Here is a 16,711-nt window from a genome sequence, read left to right on the forward strand (position 1 = left end):
AAGAAAAGCGAGCATGATCTTCCTCCTTTCTGAGGGTGCATCAGGGGACAGGATGAGTAAATCCCACTCCCTCCTGGCTGGATTTCTCCCCTCGGTGAAGTTCATCTCCAGAAGATATTTTCTCCGTAATCTCCCTGCTCCGTGACTGATTCCCAGCGCGAGCTGTGAGTGACACCCCGGATCTTTCTCCGTTTGATGCCGTTCGACTTGGGGAGCCATGAAAATAACCTCCACGGCGTTTTCTCTTTTTTTCTTCCCCGTTCTCTGCGACTTCTCTCTGATCTTCTCTCTTCTTTCCACCCCCCCCCACACACAATTTCTCTTCCCTTTATCTGTCTTTGTTCCTCAAAGTGGTGCTAGCGTTCGCTCGCTGTTTCGGGAAACGCTTTGTGATTAGCTTGTTTTCACATATGGCTGGTTTTGTCATTAATATTCATGGAAAAATGTTTTTTTTTTGTTGTGTTGTTTTGTTTTTCTGCCCAAGTAGACATCCCGTACGTAGCGTAGCGCTCTCGGTACACAGCCCACCTTTATGTGTGTTTATAACATGAGCGTTTGTGATGTGAGGCGAATGCGCATATTTGGGCGAGAAATTACTCGGAAGGCCTCATTTATCACCCGGGCTCATTTGCATATCGTTGATGAAAGCTGGAATATAGACGCAGAAGCGCCAACGCTAAACAAGCGCGATGCCCCCAAGGCGAGGTAGCTTTATTCCCGTTCACAGGAATAAAGAGAACGCTACAAATCTCAGGTGTAGCACTTCGCGACAGGGGAAACGGGATGGATGAACTCCTTCATCAAATCCCACACCTGGACGCTAACATCCATTTATAACCGTTCATTCATCTCACACGCTCGAGTGGCAGAATGAGGAAAAACAAAGGTCGTCTGAAAGTCCCTCGCTTCCTCAAGTCCTAGTCATTTCTCTCTGAAAGTTACTCGGTCCCTGAGGGAACAGCTGTGATGTTTCAGAGATCCGTCCCTCAAACAGATGCCGCAGAGGAGCGGTGGAGATCTCCTGAGTATCGGGGATGGACGCAGGTTCCCTCACTCAGGTGGGAATTTAAAAGAGAAGCAGTTGGGCACCAGTTTGGGCACCAGCTCCCCAAAAAAACATACTCTTCTCATCACTCTCTCTCTCTCTCTCTCTCTCTCTCCTTCTGTGTGTCTCTCTCTTTCTCTCTCTCTGTCTCTCTATCACTCTTTGTCAATGTCTCCCTCTTTATGTTGTGGTATTCTCCCACTCTCTCTTTCTCTCTTTGTCTCTTTCCCTCATCCTGTCTCTTTCTAATTCTCTCTCTCTGTTCCTCTTTCATTCTCTCTTTCCCTCATTCTCTGTCATTCTTTTTCTGTCTCTCTCGCTCATTCTCCCTCTTCTGACTCTTTCTCTCCCTCATTCTTTCTCTGTCTCGCTTTCTGTCTCTCTCTTCCTATTTCTCTCTCTGTCCTTCTTTCGTTCTCTCTTTCCCTCATTCTCTTGCTTTCTTTTTCTGTTTCTCTCCCTCATTTTCCCTCTTTCCATGTGTCTCTGTTTCTGTTTCTCCCCATCATTCTCTCTCTCTTTCTATGTCTCTCTCTCCCCCTCATTCTTCCTCTTTCTATGTCTCTCTTTTTCTGTCTCTCTGTCTCTCTCGCTCTCTCTCTCCTCAGACAGATCTGTCAGGCTTGTGGTGAAAATGCAGCAAGCTCCAGAGAGTCGGTGTGTGAGTGTGAGTGTGAGAGAGAGCCAGCATCGCATCAGAGAGAGTGAAGGAGACATTTATGGGCTCAGTTCTGGACCAAACTATAACGACTTGGTGGGAAAGCTGATGGTCGTGTGCGCTCAGAGAAGCCAATGAAAGGAAAAACGATCAGTGAAACATTACCGCAGGCCGTCAGCGGAACAGCGTCGCGGCTCTACAGTTACCTTCAGTATCTTTCAGCGCTTTTCATTAGCTCACTTTTACTTCACACTTTTACCATCCGGAGACTGTGTCCTACACCAGCTACTACTGCACTCACAATGTCCTGGTGCTGTGTGTGCATGTGTGTGCTGTGTGTGTGTGTGTGTGTTTGTGTAATTTTTGGCTCGTCTAGTGTCACAGCCTGAGGAGTCAGAGGAATGACACCCAGAGAAAGAAAGAAAGAAAGAGAAAAATGTGGATAGAGTAGGATGGATAAAGAAAGAAAGAAAGAAAGAAAGAAAGAAAGAAAGAAATGGATAGAGCAGGATGGAGAAAGAAAGCAAGCAAGCAAGAAAAAAATAATCTCTACTTATAGAGAGCGATGCAGCGGCACTTTATCTCTCACCTCAGAGCAGCTTCAGCTTTCATGCTAATCCATCTGGAAGATCGCTAACTAGCCGAGTCGAGCCTCTGTCTGAGTCGCTGCTCTGTACACCGCATTGAACTGTTAGCTTTGCGGAGCTAGCTATTAGATTTCCGCTAGTCCGTGTGGCCGGAGTGATTATCATGCAAGCTGACTTTTGAGAGATTAGGGCTAAAGCTATGTCTAGTTATTAGCATTAGCTCATGTTTTCCCACACTCCACAGATCAGACACAAACTTACCATCAGTCTTTTTCTCTCAGGAATCCTTCTTTCGCGTTTTCTTTCACGCTTATTTTGAAAATTGCTTTGAAAATATTCATTTCAGCCTCGACTGGTGGATTTATTTACAAGAGTAATTGCACTTTTACTTGAGTAAAAGAATTTCTCTACTTTTTCCGGCTGTGCTTCTGTGGTCCTTTACATCAAAGCTAGTCCATCATCAGCATTTTGGAGCGCGGTTAGCCCGTGCTAATGAGCTTTTTGGCTCAAGTTCTTCTCATAATTTTTCAGAGAATCTATCTAGCTTGTCTGATGGCTTAATGGTGAAAAAGAAGTAGCATAAATTATTGATGGTTAAATGCTAATTTCTGGAAGGAATTAGCTTCCAATAATCCTTTCGAGCCTGAGAGTCTAGCTGAAATGCAAGTTGATGTTGCCAAATGGTTTCGTTTCACCTGCTACGTCTCATTGTTGGGTTATCCATGAATGCTAGCTGTTTGCTAGTTACTATGCTTTCTGGGAAGTCGGAATTATGACTTTGTGTGCGTTCTCAAGGTGGTTGGAGAAGGATGGAGGCGCAAAAAAATACAGCAAGATTTTTACATCTACGTCTAGAAAATGAAGAAGAAAGAATGAGCATCAGATGTGTTTTGTGTCGGTGTTTTGCTTTTTTATGTTTTGATTCAATTTATGAAGTAAACTTTGTTGTTACTTATTAAACAATATACTTAAACACAAAAACTGGAGTTCAATTTCAACAATTTTTCCATAAGCTAAAGTCTGACGATTCTGCCATGTCTGCATGTTCTGTGCCTCAGGGGTTTTCCTAAGGGTTCTACTTAGGGTTCTCCAGTTTCTTCCCCAGTCCAAAGACATGTAAATTATGTGCAGTGTGTAATTGTGCCCTGCAATGTCCAGCGTGTCCCCTGCCTTGTAGCCCAAGTCTCTTGGGATAGGATCTAGGTTCCTTGTGATCTTCCCAGTAGGATGAGTGATGTGATCAATGGATGGATGTCTCTTAATAGTTCCTAAGTATTATTGCTTAAATAACTAGCCTGGTGTTTGAATAGTAAACTCAACAACTCAATCAGTACTGAGCAAATCCATTTCAGAAGAAGAAGGTGCATTCCCTGTCTGCAAAAGCCTAGAGAACCTCTGTAATAGTAAGCCGAATACAAGATAAAAGCCAGAACAAGCCGGAGTGAACTACTGGAGAAAGACGAGGCTTTAGCGGTTTGAAGCTATCCCGTGACCGCGCTTTAAATTCCTTCTTGATTGACGTGTATTGACATCGGTGTCGATTGCGGCCTAGCACCAGGCACCTCTCATTTAAACAAATAAATATGGTGGAACCAGAAACAGAACACAGCAAAGTGCGAGTGGGCGAACTGTATGGACAGAGGACAGACGTGGGCGGGAAACGCCGACCCGGTTTGTAAAAGAATTACCAAAACGCCTTCAGCCATCTCTTCTCTTTGACTGACATCTGTTTTGTACTCTGTAAACTTTTCACCCACGGCATTCAAAATGTTGGCTGTGAGTTCTCCTCCTTATGCCGTGTCTTTGGAGTTCCAGTAACGCATCCCTTTATTTGGAGGTCAAAGTTCCCCTGGAGTACAGTAGCTCATTGGAGCGGGTCGGTGAACCTCACCGGGTGGCTGTGTTTAGTCTGGCGCTCGCCTCTTTTTCTCTTTCTTTCCTTCTTTCTCTGTGTGTTGCGAGAGTGTTTACCTTGGCTGTCGCTCCACTCCTCCGTCTCTGTCTCTCTGGGTGAACATAAACGTCCACGGTAGTAGAATCAATTATGGCTGCAGGCAATGAAGAAGCGAAGGCACTTTGCTCTCTCGCTCTATTGTTCCTGTTCCTCTGCAGTGTTTATCCAAACCAAGAACACGGGCAAATTTTGTATATTTATACAACTGGCAAAGGATCAGGGTGAAGCTTGTTTCAGATCTAACTGACCCTCTTGGCTCGGCGGTATTTCATCATTTTCATCAAAGAAGCACTCGCCTTGTACAGCGCGGCCTCCAGCCAGCACTTTTTCTCTGTTTAGCTTTCGACGATTTGAAGTTTGGAGAAGAAATCTGACTCTGATCCAGCGCTGAAGGTCAACATCCATCTCGCTGTGCAAACATGTTGGGAGTGTGGTGTTAGACAGTGGGGGAGGTTTATCATCAAATGGTGTGTGCTGTTAGGCTAAAAGATGTGCTCAGAGATAGAAATAGCGAGGCCTCGAATAGCCGAGAAGAAAGAAGAATTGGAGTGATTCTCTCAGAAACGATCGTGTGCCCGGGCCTAATCTGAAATTTTCAGGAACGGGTTAGCGCAGCGTCAATTTTCTATTACTTTTTGCGCTAGTTGGTATTTGTTATGAATGTGTAACATTAGCATTTTTTTCTCACTGATTAGCATGAAACAAAGAAACAAACATATTAAGGAGGATCATTAGAAATGGGTTAGGAGGTTATCGAAATGCTAATGGCTTACAAAAAAGTTGCATTAGTATTTTGTCTTTGTTTGGAAGACATATATATATATATATATATATATATATATATGTCTATAAACGACAGATGTCCAGTTGCTAGTATTTCCATTTTGGAATATTTCCATTTCTCTTGTTAGTTTTTCCACTGTTGTTTTTTCTTTTCTGACTGCAGCTTCATCTCCGTTGATTTCTCACAGATTAGCATGAGAAGATGAGAAAGAAGACAAACAAACAAACAAACAAACAAACGTTTCTTCTCAGTTTGGAGATGGGAAGATGCTTTTCCCCACAGAAACCTTGCCACTTTGTTGTTTTTTCTTTTTCTTCTCCTCCTTCTTCTACTTTTGTGGAAGAATGAAGACCCATCTACCCATCTGCCGTTTCCGTGGCGACACTTTTGCAAGTTTTTTTAGCATTCCAGGAGGAAGAGGGAAAGACTGCAGAAGCGAGACGTTTGTTTAATTGGCGTGACTGTCGGCTTGGTGGAGGGGAAAGTCTTCTCTCGCTGCCTTCCTTCGGCATGAATATGCACATCTGTGAATGTGTGCATGAATTAACACGGCCAAATGCTCTCCCAGCGTTCCGGTAAAAGAAACCAGCAACCTTTCTATTTTCTGCAAATATTGTTCTGGGACAGAAAGGGAACAGTGTAGCCAACTCCGTCTGGTGGAGAAGTGACTGAAAAAGTGGCTAGAAGTCAGCAGATGAGGTCAAAGATGAGGACATTTGCATATTACAACTTGTTACATAGAGAGAGAATTTTCTGAAGACATTTAAAATGAAATTTAAGGTATAGTTTGGTATAACAATAGTGATCAGTAATTGGTCAATGGGAGCAATTATGATCGATGATTGGTTTCTTGGTAATTGGTTTCTTGAGCAATGGTGATCAGTGAGTGATCATGGGGAATTATGGTGATTAGTGATTGGTCAATTGGAACATTCGTGATCAGTGATTTGCCATTGGAAACATTGGTGATCAGTGATTGGAATGGTAGCAATAGTGATTAGTGATTGATTATTGGGAACAATGGTTATCAGTGATTTATCTTGGGGAATTGTGGTGATTAGTGGTTGACCAATGGGAGCAATAGTGATCAGTGATTGGTCAATGGGATCATTGGTGATCAGTGACTGGTTGTTGGGAACACTGCTGATCAGTGATTGATCTTGGGGAATTTTGATGATTAGTGATTGGCCAATGGGAACAATGGTGATCAGTAATTGGCCAATGGGAACAATGGTGATCAGTGATTAAACAATGGGAACAATAGTGATCAGTGATTGGTCACAGGGAACAATAGTGATCAGTGATTGGTCACAGGGAACAATGGTGATCAGTGATTGTTTGCTTGGTGCTGATCAGCGCTTGGTTGTTAGGACCAGTGGTGATCAGTGGAAAGTAATTGGGAACAAAACTAATCAGTGTTTAATTGTTAGGAATGGAGATAATAGATTAGTCCTTTAGAGCAATGATCAGTGAATGGTAATTGGGAACAAACCTAATCAGTGATTAGTTGTTGGGGAAAAGGCTGATCAGAGATCATTGAAACGTTGTGATTGCTCATTGGGACATCAGCTTGCTCTAGTGCAACTCAGTCTGACTTTATACACTGGTGGAGAAATGAGCAAACACGTTCTCTTAGCTTACATAATCAGGACAGTCGCTAACATCTGATCAAACGCTCACTAAATTTGAAATAAAGTTGCTAAGAAAACTCTAGCAACAAAGTCACTAAGTTGGCAAACACTTTAAGGGAAAGTTCCAAGTGGACTGTAAGGAAGATAAAAAAACAAAGTGGTGTGTGTGTGTGTGTGTAAAATGTCATCGATAGTAAACAAGTGTCAATCCCTTGTGGACAACAGAAACTCTACATAAAGCACAGTGGCGTCCCTCACGTCCATCACGCAAACTTCTCTCATGCAATAATAATAATAAACTGTTTACTTCTTTTTTTTTTTTACTTTCTTCCACATTTCTATTACTTCCCGTCAAAAATATGGGGAGAAAAAACATTCTACAAGATAAGTCTTCAGAAATCGAGCTGTCATTAGTTAGAGCCTCTGATGTCTGCAGATCTGAAGCCATGTTGCCATATTTGATCAATGAAGTGTGTTTGTGGGTTCGGATGATAAGGAGAATGTGACGGGTGAAGAGAGAGAGAGGGAAAGAGAGAGAGAGAGAGAGAGAGAGAGAGAGAGAATAAATATATTTAATATGTTTAATATTCAATCACACATCACAAAAACAACTTTTTTTGCAAATGCCACTGATAAATCTGTGGGGAACTGAATTAGAAATAAACAGACTTCAACAGACTAAATGATAGAATGATAGATAGACAGATGACAGATGGTAACCACCACAACAGTGGAGTGACAGTGAATTAATAAAGAAAGAAAAAGAAGGATAGAGAACTTCAGCGTGGGAAAAAAAGATAGATAGAGAGAGAGAGAGAGAGAGAGAGAGAGAGAGAGAGAGAGAAAGATACAGAAGCAGAGTGGGAGTAAGTAGCAAAAATATTTAACAAGAAAAAAGATCGAGAAATGGACAGACAAAATTGTCAGCTAAATATGATAAAGATAGTGAGAATAAAACAGAAAAAGAGAACTGGTTTGACAGAAGAAAAAAGATTAAGACAGATAATTACAGTGAGAGAGAGAGAGAGAGAGAGAGAGAGAGAGACAGAAGGATGGAAAAAAATAGACAAGAGTGATAGACCAGAGAGAGACAAAAAAAGGGAAAAAAAATATTTAGATAAGATAATTAAGTATATAAAGATACAGCAAAAAGGGAGTGAGAGAGACTGGTAGAAACTAGAAAAGAGGAAAAGAGAAAGAAACAGTGAAATATGGAGAAAATAAAAAGGGATAGAGAGAGGGAGGGAAAAGAGTAAAGAGACAGATGACGAGAGATAAAAGATAAAAGAGATAATGACGCAAATAGACGTAGCAAGGATAATGAGGTAAATATACGGAGAGAGGGAGAGAGAGGATCAGAGAAAAGCAAACTGAAAAGTAAGGCGAGAAAGTGGGAAGAAAACAGCAACTGTGAGAGATGGAAAAAAGGAAAGTGGACAAATAAATTGACAAAGAGAGAGAGAAAGGCTTATTGATAGGGAAAAAAAGCGATGAGGTAGATAAGAGAGAGACAAATTGACTGCAGTTCAGAAATAGGATTAAAAGGAAAAAGAAATGTTTAGAGTTAGGGGTTAGGTTAAGGGTTAGGGTTTAGGGTTAAGGTTAGTTTAGAGATTAGGATTAGGGATGGATGAAAGGGAAAAAAGGGAGTTACAGAACAATCAGTCTGACCGTGAATAAAATGAGTCTGGTAACAAAGCCAATTGAATTGAATGGGAGTGAATGCGGGAAGACAAAACCGGGATTCTCTTCCAGTAGCCAGTGATTTCACTTAGCTCTGATTTGTTGTTGGTGTTTTTTCGGCTGCCCCCTGTTCAGGGTCACCACAGTGGATCATTTAGTCTGTACGTTTCGATTTGGCACAGGTTTTTACACCGGATGCCTTTCCTGATGCAACTGCTTCATTGAATCCGGGCTTGGGACCTACACTGAGAGTTAACTCTTCAGTGGCTGGGTTAGCACCCTGCCTGGGAATCAAATCCTTGTCTTGGAAATGAGAGTGCGTGATCCTGCTGCTGATCCACCGGGAGGCTTTAGCTCCGATTTGATGTAAATTATGTAAATGAACAAGCCAATAGGAAAAGATCAAGGCTGTCCCTTCTAGCTAGCTTTAGACCGCATCACACCAGGGCTGCCTCTTATCACCTGATTTTTTTTTTTTTTGCTCCACCCCTGTGGAACATTATAGTGAGAGTGTGACTATTGGTTAATAGAGAGAGAGAGAGAGAGAGAGAGAGAAAGGACAAGAGTGTGAATTTGTCAGATTGGAAAGCTTAACGAGTGTGGTTAAACACCCGGAGCCTTTACAAAGCGTATTAATGAGTCGCACGATCAATGAATGGCTGTAGTGATGAATCGATTCTCAGTCGGATTAATTGACAGGATGAGTGCTTAACTACGCTCTCCAGGGAAAGAAGAGTCAGAGGATCAGATATGACCTCTGAATAACAGATAAAACCACTAATTCCCTTAGAGAAGGACAGGAAACACACACACACACACACACACACACTTCAGACAGTAGCCTATCATGTAACTTTTAAAAAGGTTAAAACCGAAGGGTTGAATATTTACAATTCACATTTGACATTTCAAAACTTTGCTTTCAATGCAAAGTTTCAAGGTTTAATAGCATCCACCTTTTACTTACTGATAAAATCGCTTCAGATGAAGAGTAAACACTCAGGTGTGTGTGTGGTTTTTTTTTCCATCAAAACAACTTCCCATCTCAATGAGAATGGGGAATGAGATTGTCCATTAGCTAATGCTGTACAGCTAATGAGAAAAAGGTCAGTGCGAAGTCACTCTAAAAACTCAAAATGCTGCAAATGCCACTTAACCAGTCAATTTAATTAGGGAATAAAATAAACAAACAAAATAAATAAATAAATAATCAAAATAAATCAAGCGATACATGGGTTTTAGGAAGATGAGAGGAAAAACAGCTTGAAATTTTAGGATGTTAAGAGGCTGTAAGTGGTCTGCTGTGGGCTGCTATCCATTAGCACGCTGGTATAAGTGAGCTTTGACTCTCGATGCCCACTCATCTATCACTATCCTCCCTAATGATTCTCCTTCACCAGCAACCCTAAAGATTCAGCCTAACAATCCCCCCTGATGATCCTTCTTCTCTACCATAGCAGCCCTATCTCATCATCAACCCTAAAGACACCCCCTGATGATCCTTCCTCACAGTCCTTTGTAGCATCCTGTCCTGATGATCTTCCTTCACCATTCATGCAATGATCCTCCATCATCCACCTACCCTAAAGGGCCGCCCCAACAATCCTCCCTGATGACAATCCTTCACTTTCAGCCCTAATCGTTTTTCCCCTCACCATCCTTCTTTACCACCCTCTCTATTCATATGTGGCCATATGCAAGTTTTGCTATGACATGCTGCATGCACTGTGTCTTTCTGTTCACTGCTGGTCAGCATTTCTTTGATGTTATGGAGAATTAAGTGTCTCTTTTTCTGCCATTGCATATAAATGTGGCAGAGCTCTTCAGTGAATTTTTTAGGAGCCACACCATCCATCCTGATAATACAGTAATAGCACAAATCCTAAAAAATATCCTACCTAACAAGCTGCAAGCTGTAATATCTCCCCTCCATCATCTCTTATTAAAGATCCTCCCTCACTACCCACACAATCCTCCTTTAGCATTTACCATAAAGATCCTACCTCACCACCCAAACAATCCTTCTTTACCATCTACCCTAAAGATCCTCCCTTCTACCCACACAATCCTCCTTTACTATCTACCTTAAAGGTCCTCTTTTACCATCTACCCTAAAGATCCTCCCTCCTACCCACACAATCCTCCTTTACCATTTACCCCAAAGATCCTACCTCACCACCCAGAAAATCCCTCTTTACCATCTACCCTAAAGATCCTTTCTCTACCCAGACAATCCTCCTTTACCATCTACCCTAAAAATCCTCCCCCTACCCAAACAGTCCTCCTGCACCATATACCCTAAAGATCCTTTCTCACTAACTAAGCAATCCTTCTTTACAATCTACAGTACCATAAAAATCCATCTTCACCAACCAAACAATCCTCCCTCAACAACCAAAATGATCCCCCTTTTTACAATCTCCTAATTATCAGTCACTATCTATCTTAATGATCTTCCTTCACTATTATCTAAAATAATCTTCCTTTATGAACTTCCCTTGCTTGGTAACTGATGAACCTCCCTCACTACCCACCCTAATGGTCTTCCTTTACCACCAACCCCAAATATTTTTTGTTGCTTCTTCACTTATGATCCCCTTTACCATTAACCTGAAAGATCCTCCTTTACATTCCTTCCTGATGATATTCCTTCACACCCACCTTAACCATTCTCAATCACCCTTTACTCTAATGATATACTTTCACTATCAACCACAAAGATCCTCCCGTACATTTCTTCCTGATGATCTTCTCCCACTACCCTCCAAAAGCCCTTCTAGATAATTTTCCTTAACTATCTACCACAAGCATCCCCCCTTACCACCTAAACAATACTCCTTCACCATCTTTTCTAACGATCCTTCTTTACCTTTTTTAAAAAATCCTTCCTGACGATCTTCTCTTGCTTCCTCACTTATGATTCTTCTTGTCAGCCCACTCTAATGTCCCTCCTTTAGCCTCAGCCCTAAAGATCCTCCCCTGACAATCCTCCCTTAAAATTTTCCTTCTCTCCCAACCCTAGTGATGCTCCTTCACTATTAACTCAAAAGATCGTCAATGCAATCATTGGTTATTATCTTACCATCATCTGTAGTGATTGACCTTCACCATCAACTCTTAAGATCCTCCCCCAAAATGATGGCTCACGATTCTCTTTTACAGTCCACGTTCCTTTATCATCCATCCTAAAGACTGTCATGTACAATCCTCCATAATGATCCTCCTATACCATCCTCCTCAACAATTATCCCTGTTCACTTTCCCTCAATGTCCTTTCTCAAACTCTCTTTAAGACCTTTCCTACTTAAAATTCTACATTATGATAGCTCTTAGGCATCCTCCTTTACTGTCCTCCCTCTTCTCTTATCATAACCTCCCCTCATTATCTTCCACTAACATTCTCTATCCAAATATTACTCAAGACCTTTCCCAACAGTCCTCCCTTCACCATACTCCCTCAAGTTCTAAACTCTTACCTCATTCCCAACAGTATTCCCTAACCTTACTCCCTTTACAACTCAATATCCTCTATGGACTACCATTCCAACACTTCAACCACAGTCTTGTGATAATGCTAAAACTTGGGCTTCCTAAAGCTACTCCTTAACAGTCATCCTCACCCTGTCCTGCATCATCGTTCTTTCTCACAAGAGTACTCCTTCATTCTTCCTGACAGTCCTCCACCTCCCGTTCACAACCCCTGTCTCCATGTCCTGCATCATAAAATGTTTAAAACTGAAACAAATCAATGTTCTTGCTCTTTAAAAACTTCTTTGATGAAAGGCTACTATTGTTAAAAAAAAAAACATTCACAAGCATGGTCCTCCACGTGATATGTTTTATCGCTTTCAGTTTCTCCAGCCAATAAAAACACTATTTTAATCTTAGACACACATATGAAAAATTGTAGAATTTCAGGAATTTGAGAACTCTTGAAGTAAAAAAAAAACAGTTCTGGGGAATGGACTCAGACTTTTCAACTTTCCTGCACTCAATCACCGAACTGTGGATACTTTTAGCAGATGCTCACCAAGTACAAAGAAATCCCTTCAATCTGTTCTGATTTCTTCCATCTGATGGGGCCCAAAATTGCTAAAACCCAGCTTTGTCTAACAGCTGTTCTGTCCTGAATGCCTCTTTTCCGATCGCCTCCTGCTTTTCTCCCGAGATGGACTAATGTGCTCTTTGTTACAATCCCAGTACACTGATGAATAAACTGGCATGAACATCATCCCAGATAATTCAGCCAGCAATTATTAGCCGCTGCTCTGCACCCATTATTACTATTATTATTATTTATATTAACGTGAATGTAGACTTATTCTGCTCGGCTTGTGTATTGGATTCTGTTTGTTGGCTTCTTGGCAGCAGGCTTCAATCTGCACAGCTTGTTGCTTTTAAAAGCCAGGTCAATGCTAAACTTCATTCAAGACCACAGAAGGCTTAGAGGATCTTCAGGCAGAATGTGTGCAGAGGAGGTCAGAAACATATATCATGATGCCATGTTATGTAAAGATTTATACACAAAACCTTGAAGTCGTATTGCTAGGGAGAGTGAAGCGAAGATGCTTTCTTGGATTTTGTCAGAAGGTTAGCAGAACCGACAGACGATCGGACATGTTTGATTGACGGTGGCATGTAAAGGGAATTACAATAATCAATACGGAAAAAATAGCATGAATAACAATCTCCAGACCTTTGAATGACAAGAGGGTGCAGTTTGTGAATTGTTATTAGCTGGGAAAAAAAGCTAGTTGTCCTGCTATACGGTCAGAGTCTTTTTATCATATTGTGCCATTTTCTGTATAAAATGGAGACCTTTTTTTGCACTGGTTGTTCTTTGTAGTTAGAGTGTGCTGTCTTGTGTATTTAATTAATGTTGTACTGTCACTGAGCACTCTGTATCCTAAGACAAATTTCTAACATCGCTATATTATGCCTGTATATAAGATGGAGACTTTTTTGCACTGGAGTCTTGTGTATTTAGTGTTGCAATGTTGTACTGTCACTTTAAGAGAACTCAGTATCCTAAAAAAGCATGCAACAGTGCATCAGGAACAGAAGAAATGTGTAAAAGTAATGTTCACAAGAAAAATGGAACACATTGCTGGAAGATGTATTCATTACATCAGCTGTCCTGTCTATACATTGTCATCTACGTTTGTGTATTTTCTTGCATTCTACAGGGTTGCACTATTGGAATATTTAATTAAAAACAATAAAAAGGCCCATTTGGAAAACATGCATGTATAAAATTACCCAGAAATCCAAGTTGTTTAACCAAAGCTGCTCAGTTTGCACAATGATAGTACATTAGCCATAAAGATTCTTCTTCCACATCGCATTCTGTCTGTTTAATCTCGAAAGGAATGAATCAATCAATCTGTAAAATTTGTTGATTTGCAATGATGCAACTATACACACACACTCAGCATACAGCCTGCTGTGTAAAGAACCACAACCACACACACACACACACACACACAAGCCAGTAGGTCAGCCAGCATTGTACAGAAATATGTTTGTTCCTACCTGCTCCTGATGACAGCATGGTGTCTAGAAACGAGAAGAGAGAAAAGAGGTAAAGGTTAGAGGAAAGAAAAACAAATGGTGATATTAATGCAGACTCTTCTCATACAAATAAATAAAACAAAAATAAATGCTGAGGGAAAAAAAATGTATAAAGCAACACACACACCACCAGTGTTTCTTCTGCTTATTACACAATTTGTCCAAAAAAAATTAAACAATTTAATAAAGAACTCATACGTCTATAATTATTTACTTACATAAATATAATTAAACTATGCATAATTATGCTTAAAAAAATAGTTTTTGTATTATATAGAAAATGTTTTAGATTGTATTCGGATGTCTGTGTCTGTTGTAATAGTGTTTATCTTTCTGAATTTTTCATTTATTTATGACTAAATGACTTCCGATTCATGTCCAAGTGATTTATTTTGTTTTTTCATTTTTTATCACCTCACCGATTTAGCGACATTTCAATAATAAATGAACAAAGATTTCACACGATTTCCTTAATAAATCATAATCGTAATTTGCTTTTAAACGATTCCCTCCTGATCCTTCTCTTCGAAACTCTCTCCGAAAATGTGCTAACAGCTCAGACACCCAACCCCAGGCATAACAGCGTAAATTCTCATCTCCGTTCAGCACGTGTCAGAAAGCGTGACATGGAATCTGAAGCCTGGAAGTTGTTTAAGTTTGATGAAATAAAACGACAGGCGATGTGACTCGGAGGTTAAAAACTCTCTTCATCGCATTAATCTGTTTCTAAATGGTAATTCTTAATGGCAAGGTGAAAACAGCGCTGACACGAAGCCAAAACTTTTCACAAACAAGGAATGACAGAGCTGGATAAAGCGTGAGAGAGAGACAGAGAGAGGGAAAAAATAGACAGAGAGAGAGAGAGAGAAAGTAAATACAGTAAATCTGGATTATTGTTGCTGTAAACCCTTTTTTACAAGGACACTGTTTGTATACTCCCCCTGGCTTCATCCTTATTTAATAACTCATCCAGATAGGATAAAATCATATATTACACGCCCGTCTCCTCGTTGCTTGGACATCCTCGAGCAATTTTATGCTGGCTCAAAGCCCAAAACAAGAAGTCACGAAGGAGTGAGAGCGAAAAAGAGAGACAGAGAGAGAGAGAAGGGGAATAGAGCGAGCTAGTGTTTCAGTGCCAGATCACGTCTTCAACCTGCCCAGATTTCCCACAGTGTCTCCGTAACCGAGATTTCAACCAAAATAGACACTGTGCTGTAGTTAAATTATGGAGACGATCCTCAGAAGAGACGATTTTGTAATGGATTAAATGTGAGCGCATGCCGGATGACCTTTTGACCCTCGCGGCGAGCGCATCTTGGTCTGCGTTTGTATTGTAATCCCGACAGATTCACAATACTGAAGAACTCGAATACACCCCCGCACTAGCATGCATTTAATCCAGGGAGAGATTGAGATGTCTGTGTGTGTGTGTGGATGTGTATCTGACTGTATTTATTATAGCTAAAACGATCAATCAATCAAATAGTGTGTGTGTGTGTGTGTGGAGGTCTGCGAAATGTTGGTATGGTAAATAAACAGCTAAAAAAACTAAAGAAAAATGAATTTTTTTGCATATAACATTCAAAAATCACAAATATGTTTCACAAAATCTTGTGGAAAAAAGTTGATATATGTTTCCAAAACTTGCCATAGCTGCTTATGTTCCAGTAAATGCAGTGTGTCTAAAATCCTGAAAGTGTTATTCCTCACACACTGAATGTCACGCTTTGATCAAGTCGTTGGATAGCAAATGTCACAGACATAAGAAACCGACATAAGGCTGATCATTTCCGTTTCTGATCTTCTACCGGCTGTCAAGATGTTCCCGATGCTCCCGAACCCCAGTCAGGATTAAAAATCTTCAATGTGATTTTCTTTCTTTTTACTTTTTTCTTTCTGTGTAACCAGAATTGAAAAGTTTGCTCATGTAAAAGAGAAGAAGCATGTTTGCAGTTGGGTGACGTCTGTGCTTTTCAGAGGAATAATACAAAAAATATATATCTGTATTAACCTTGTTCTCTGGCTGTCATGCAGATGTGTTTAATAGAATAGAGGAGGACAGAGAGAATAAATTAGAACAGATTAGAATGGAACAGTATAGTAGTAAAATGTATAGAAGAAATCTGGAGGAATGGAATTGAAGTAATAGAGTAGAACAAATAGAGGTGAATAAACAGAACATTGCTAATAGAATAGAATAAAATAGAATAGAAAGTGATGAAAATGAATGGGGAAAACTAAATTAGAGAATAGAATAGAACAGAACAGAATAGAACAGAACAGAACAGAATAGAATAGAATAGAATAGAATAGAATAGAATAGAATAGAATAGAATAGAATAGAATAGAATGTGATGAAAATTAACTAAAGGGGAAAACTAAATTAGAAAAGAGAATGGAAGAGAAGAGAGTAGGAAGTGATAAAAAAATGGGGGAAACTAAATAAAAATAGAATAGAATAAAGTAGGAAAATGAAACAATCAGAACACAGCAAATAGAATAAAAAGAATAGAATTAGAGTAGAAGAGAATTAAATATAAGTGGGAAAAAGGAAAATGGAATAAAAGAAACACAATATAAGACAAGTAGAATATAGAACACAGAACAGGTTTTAATAGAATAGAATAGAATAGAATAGAATAGAATAGAATAGAATAGAATAGAATAGAATAGAATAGAATAGAAAGTGATGAAAAATAATTAATAGGAACATTAAGTGAAATAATAAGAACACAGCAAATAGCATAAAAAGAATAGAATTAGAGCAGAAGAGAATTAAATATAAGGGGTGAAAT

At 40.0% G+C, this 16,711-nt stretch overlaps 1 protein-coding gene across 1 annotated transcript in view; it reads right to left on the bottom strand.

Annotated features, from left to right (window-relative positions):
- The window catches only part of LOC131365745 (cadherin-4-like), a 180,733-nt gene extending 169,078 nt beyond the window's left edge, over nt 1–11,655 (bottom strand). Inside the window, exon 1 of the mRNA XM_058409545.1 lies at nt 11,425–11,655. The gene's annotated coding sequence lies outside the window, so the exon portion shown is untranslated. The remainder of the gene's footprint in view (nt 1–11,424) is intronic.
- Between the last annotated feature and the right edge of the window lie 5,056 nt (nt 11,656–16,711).

Source organism: Hemibagrus wyckioides, linkage group LG15 (genome assembly GCF_019097595.1).
Source record: "Hemibagrus wyckioides isolate EC202008001 linkage group LG15, SWU_Hwy_1.0, whole genome shotgun sequence".
Lineage (NCBI taxonomy): Eukaryota > Metazoa > Chordata > Actinopteri > Siluriformes > Bagridae > Hemibagrus > Hemibagrus wyckioides.